Below are 6,769 nucleotides of genomic sequence, written 5' to 3'. Positions count from 1 at the left end.
ATATCGCGGGCAGAACTCCATAGTATTCTATCTCTTGCCGCCTACGCCCACGTATAACAATTGACGCAAGCTTTTATGCACCTGAATTGCCGTAACGCAATCAGGTTCGTAATTGTTTCGGTGTAAAATCGCAAGAGCGTTAATGCGTTAGCCCGTTAATATACCCCAAAAACCTACGTTGTTTTTTATTTATAATTTTATGTATTTTATGTTTTTTTAAAAATTATTAATACGAAGAGATTGAAGTAATTCAATTGGTACATAGAATTTTTTTTTAAATATTTCTAATGCTTCTAATCATTTTTATTGTAAACTTTTTTGTATATAATATTTTTTATAGTTCAAAAAATCAAAATTATAATAAATATAAAATATAAACGTGTTATAAGCATACATTATGAAAACAGTTTGCTTTTCAGCTGCAACGAAAGTTCGATACTTTCTCTTATTAGTCTATTTACTCAAGTCGGATTAAAATAAATGATTGCACCGTACAATTCTAGGGCGAAAGATTGATTAGTAGTTAATCCAATATATCAACTTTCATTCATTATGCTTGTAAAACAGTTTGCCTCCATTCATGTAATTTATCGAGTACTTGTATTTATAATCTTATCAGTCTCTCATTATAGATTGATAGACTTTAATTATTCATTTACAAAGCACAGTATGAATACCGTCCTGTAATATCATGGCAAATCAATCAATCTTTAATTACTACATGGCGTTTTGATTAATTTAGTTATATTACGTTGAGATTAATTTTAACTTGAATCCCAAATGAGCAACGTTACATTTTATGTATAGCAGAGTGCGACAGACAGTTTAGCCGACTGGCAGAGATTTGGTGCATTCGTCGACGAATTCGCTCTCTTCCTCGGTCCACGTGATCCGGGAAAGAAGTCAACCTCTTCCAGAGCCGGGTCGCGCGGTGCCTTCTCGCGCTCCTCTCTTCTAATCGCTCACGCAGTAATCGGCTGTGTCCCACTTAACTTGGATAGCGTGGGATAGGCCCTTGGGAGACGATAATTACACATTGCGCGCGCGCGCGCGCTGCGGGTCGACCTACGGGCATGCCGGCACGACCGTATCGTACCGTACGTAACGGCCGTGCACTCTCACCGGTACTCTTCGGCCTCGCCTCTCCCTCTCTTTCTCTCCCATTCCGATCTCCGGCGTTTCTCCTCCCTTTCCGCACTCACGTTAGAGTATCGGCGCGACCAGCGGGATCCTCGTCGCCACCACGAGATGTACCGGTAAGTCCCATGGACCTCCGGATCGCGCCATCGCCGCGATTAGCGCACGCGAAGACGCGAGTCGCGACGAAAGTGATTTCGTCGTCCTGCCATGCGCTTTCGCGCGTCTCGCGCGATTTTCGCCGCGCTCTTCCGATTATTATTCTCCGACTCGAGCTAGGTTATACCTGTTATTCGACGATGTCTAGTCTTACAAGGATGATATGGTCACAGAAATGATATGGCGTATCGCATATAGACTGTTACGCAGTAATGGAAAAAGAGAATATCCTGTTAAGTTTGATGACGAAAAAGTTCGACATTATAATTTTGAAAGCTTGATTCAATAAAATTAAAGTAGGAGCTAAATTAAGAAATATATCGAGAGAAATGTATATATTTTGTAACTTTTGAATATATACATGAAGAGGATAATTTTGCTGGTAAATCTAGAAATTTGATCAGACTTGAAAATAATTTTGGACCATCATAATTATTGGAGGAAGTTTAAATATATATGATGATAATACTGCAAAAATTTGTGATCTTCTGAACCAATTAGTAATCAATTTATAACCAATTTATTCATATCTGATAATCTTGAAGACTCAACAAAATTATCTTCGGATCTGGCTTCGGTTTTTGGATTTGTCAACAATTACTTTCTCCGTATCAAAGTATCTGAATAATTGAGAAGCATTATGTTATTGTAAATACGTGGGTTTATATTTTTGTGATGACATCAACAAACTCGTTGCAGAAATAACTAACATCTTTTCTGCGGTAGATTACGCATCCATTTAAAAGTTAATCACACTTCCTCGTAGTTGTATCAACATCAAGTTATCTATTATCGAGATAAAAATCTAAGACAACTTCCTTTTTTTTGTCAATGGAAAACGCCAAATCGTTAATTGCACGTCGGCAACGTATAGCGAAATCGATGTAAAAGAAGAACAAAAACACGTAGGCTAATAAAGATGATAACGGCTGTGCCATCTACCACGCGTCGAAATCACTCGCATCTCGCTTCGCGATTATCCCGTCAATCTCGCGCACGCTCGAACGAACAACCCGTCGACACTCGCAATCGACTCCGATACTTCCGTTAGTGCCGGTTTAAGATATATTTAAAACTAAACTATCGCGTACACAAAAATAAATAATTTATTCGACATCGTGTAACATAAAAAAATATGTAAATCATAAACGTTTGGTTATTAAATTAATTAATAAAACGATGCAACCAAAAAACAGAAGTAATCGATTAAATTTTTTTTACTTAATTATTGTCTTAATTTTCATTTTGCAAATGACAGCTTATTCTTACATCACTTGGCACTTTGGAGAAATACTTGGAATTTACAAGACTTAGGAAAAGCAGGCAGTCCTGTTTCGATTACAGCCTACGGTTGGCCACAATTACTACCACTATAATTATTTAATAAATTACAATTACGCCGTCATACACGGCGAGAGTTTGTAGAAATAATCGCGCGGCGGTTACGAGAGCAGATCGCGCGCGGGAAATAGCGGATCCAGGCGCGATAAAAAGGATAATAAACGTCCCGTTCACGGCGCAACGATATCACTTTCGTCTCGCCTCGCGAGATCACGCGCGTCAATCGCGCTCTCGCAGCGGGCGGTGATAGCGGCAATCCGACTTTTCTTTTTTTCCCATCGCGAAGCAAAAATTGAGCAGCCGAGCGCCGCCTAAGGTGTACGCCTCGACACTATTCCTTACGTAATCCAAGTGTGAAATATTCACCCGCGATCGTGTCGTATGATAATTCTATCGTAAAGTGCGTTGACAGAGAAAATCTCGGAGAAACGAAGATTCAAGCTATCGTTGTAGCCATTTCTCAAAATAAGAATCTTATTATGATAGAGTTTTAGAGTTATATAGCCATTTTTTAAAGCGATGGATACATTTTTTCTCAATACTTCTGTCGTTAATCAACTTATTTGAAGAAAATATTAAAGAAATAAATGAACGTACACATTAGAAAAATGAACCCAATAGATTTAAAAATCAGAAACACATACAAAGTTAAATTAGAATTTCATAATCGGTGGACTTTCATACAAAATCTCTCGGAGGAATTTACAAATTTTTAATATATTCACCTCATTTAAATAAGCAAACAAGTCTGTAGATCGTTTTTTCTTGTCTTTTTTATTTTTAAGATTAAGATGGCTTATAATTTTAACGACGAATAATTGGGCACCGATCGATCTCGATCTATTAACAGACAGCATTGTCGCATCGGTCGCCGTGGCCGCGTCTGACGTCCGCGTCGCCGGCGTCGGCGTCGACAGCGGCGAATCGGCTGTAATATGATAATAGCGTGCGCGGCGGGGCACTCCCCGGCCGCCTCTATCTATGTACGTTTCTTGCCTTCGTCTCCTCGCGAAGTGAAAGGCGGGCGAGTCGCGCCGTGTACCTATGCCCGAGCTATGCCTGAGCTATGCGCCACGGTGCCGCGATCCCCCGGTTGCCCCTCGCGCGTCGGGTCAGAGGTCGGCTCACCCACTCCCCTCCCAGCCCCGTCTCCGGCCACGCTTCTAGCTCTTACTCTCCGGCCTCCCGATCTCCTCTCGCGCGTTGTGTTGTCTCTACGGGCATCCTTGTCGTACGCGGCCGCGTCGACGTCGCCGCGTCTTCGTCTCGTTCGGCGTCGGCGGGATGCAAGCTTACGTTACGTCGGCCGTTCCTCCGAGACAGCAGGCCAACAGGATCTAACGACGCGCGATCGTTTCTGCTCGCTCGGCTTCGCATCCAGAGACTTTACGCTTCATCCTTAAAGACCAACCGCGACGGATGATACGTCTTCTGGCTCTCTCGAAACGCGATCAGGACTTGAGCTCGCGCGCGAGCTTTTTTCCGAGGTTGAAAGTATAGTCTGAATGGTCGGGACACTTTCTGTTTCGTAATCTTTGTATACATATATGGAAACACTTATTGACGCATTCGCACGGCATGACGAAACGGAGTGACTTAATGATTAATGTGAATGAAATTCCGACTCTCATACTCAAAGTTTCTTTCAATCGGTAAAAGTTTAGCATCGTTTTGTGTACGTCGTACAGTTTCACGGAAATAACTGCATTAAAAGAGACTTAAAAGTCACGACCTGGATATTTAATTATGATAATTATGAAAGAGAACGACAAAAAAAAAATATAAATTGATAGCACAATGTATATTTATTGTGTATTTCTGACAAAGTATTCGCTAATTACGATAATCATAGCAGTAAAAATTATACATGTCAAATAACGCAAATGTTAATAGATTTCGAAAAAAAAAGAGAAGACTGTCCATCCATATCAAATAACGACGTATCATTTCATCAAGTATTTCATGAGTACGGAACCATCCATTAATTAATATTTGCAGATAGAGTATTGACTGTCAGACATCAATATCGGGGTCGTGACTCCGGGACTGACGCTTTGCTTTTTCCGCGGTATTTTTCGGTATTGGAACATTATGTTCGATATTAGACGTTCGCTAAAATACTGAAGAAAACTAGTTCGCACCGTGTACGATCCGCGGTGTCGAGAGGTCGATATAGATCAGCGCGCACTACGAGATAAGCGATATCCGCGTTGCGAGGTCCTATTTTATACAGTTAGCCAGAGAGAAGGCCTCTCCTCCGGTATTTCGATGTCGCGTATAGCGTTCTCGACGCTGTGGCTGCGTGGGACGAGGTAGAAGATCGCGGTGATTAATGGCGATCAAAAAGAGAAGGCTGGAGAGAACGAGAAAGAGAAAGAAACGCATATACAAACAAACACACACACACATACACACACATACACACACGCGCGCGTATACAGGCGTACGCATACAGAGCAACGACTCTAGGAGCAACAACAGCGAGCGTCGCACCCTTGCGTGGCCCGCAAAACGATTCTACGCGGTATGCGTATTGTATGGTAATACCACCCGTGTACCTACTCCAATATTTATTCGCCGTCGTTATAACGCGCTTTTACTACGCCCGGCACCGTCCATCTCCCGTCCGGACCGAGGCTCCGAGAGCTCCTCTTCTACAGACGGAACGACGCAGCTCATGGCCGGCTCCTGTCATCCGATTCAGATATATAACATGAAGAAAGTCACGATATAGCATCTGGATTTTACTTCCTGAGCATATTAAACGCTGGTATAAACATCGCGATAAAAAAAAGGAGGACAACCAGAACGTAAAAATTTAATTGGGAGAGCTTTATTGTAAACGAAAAATAACTTTTTTTTGTATGAGCAGTAAGTAATCATTTTTAGATAGATTGGAACGAACGATTGAAGCAACCAAACAGACATTTATTTTAATATTTATATCGTAAGATATATAAAATTCGATACTATTGAATGATCTCTCGTTACTTTCCTTTCTCACGAGTGTGGTTCAAAAATACATTGCATTTTAGAAGGAAATATTAGCAAGACTGCAATTTTGCTAGTATCATATGTAATTACGTTATCTTTTGGTTAAGATAAATTTGCATTTCCTATTAGTACATTTATCTTTTACGGGTTTATTTTTTGTTCCACTCTTTAACTTTCAATTATTTATTTAATTTTTCCCAATATATTTCGTACATTTATGAACCTTTAATTCCTTCAACTTCTTGTCGTTAAAAATCATTAAAATTTGTCGCTTAGCGTCCGGGTGTTTGCATTCATTTGAATATCGCTGCCTTGCACTCGCATCCCGCTAGATTTCCAGTGGCGATTTAATGACCGCGATCTCTTCTACGCCCACGTGAGGCGAGTGCTTGTGTACATTCTGTGGGCAAAGCAGCTTCGAAATGCAACCGTTCTTCCTTGAACTATCGTGGATTATGTGCAGAATGCTATTTTGCCGTATATACGTCCGCCTTGGCGTCAAGTTCTTTTTTTGTTCCCGTGCGAGTAAACTTAAATATGCAACTTGATTTCCGGAGTTTGTCACCTCTCGATTGTTTATTTAAATCAAGACGATGAAAATATCTGCGTTTCATAAACAGTAACGAATGAAATGTATTATGGAACGGTAATCCAAGTCAAAATAAATTGAATTAATTTCTGAGTTTATAAATGGAACTGAGGACAGGAATACTTTTTAATAAAAAAAGTATGGTATCAAAGATTATTTTATATATAAAGTATATCGAGTGAGGGTTAAAGTCCTGAGAGAACAACTATAATCATCGGATGTTTGTTTCTTTACGGAGAAAATTAATCATTCAAGGCGGATATATTTTTAGAGAATTTTGAATTGACGTGTATTGACCTATTAAGTATCTCGACGCAAGCGTGTGACCTCGTTTTTTAGTCGGCAACAATTAAAATCAGCTACAGAGGAGTCGATGGGTCTCATAGGCGAAGCGTTTGCCGAGCGATTCCGGTCAGTCGGGATGTCTGTGACTACTCGCTCATTGATTCGTCCTTTCCTTTTTCGCCCGCAGCGATCGTCCTCTCTCTTTCGTTTCTCTGCGCAGGTGACAGGTGAAACGACCTATACGCGCAGGACAGCGAGGTCGCG

This window comes from Pogonomyrmex barbatus, unplaced genomic scaffold (assembly GCF_055798465.1).
Source record: "Pogonomyrmex barbatus isolate J1 unplaced genomic scaffold, ASM5579846v1 scaffold6, whole genome shotgun sequence".
In the NCBI taxonomy this organism is placed as follows: Eukaryota; Metazoa; Arthropoda; class Insecta; order Hymenoptera; family Formicidae; genus Pogonomyrmex; species Pogonomyrmex barbatus.
Note: the sequence above shows the minus strand (reverse complement) of the source record.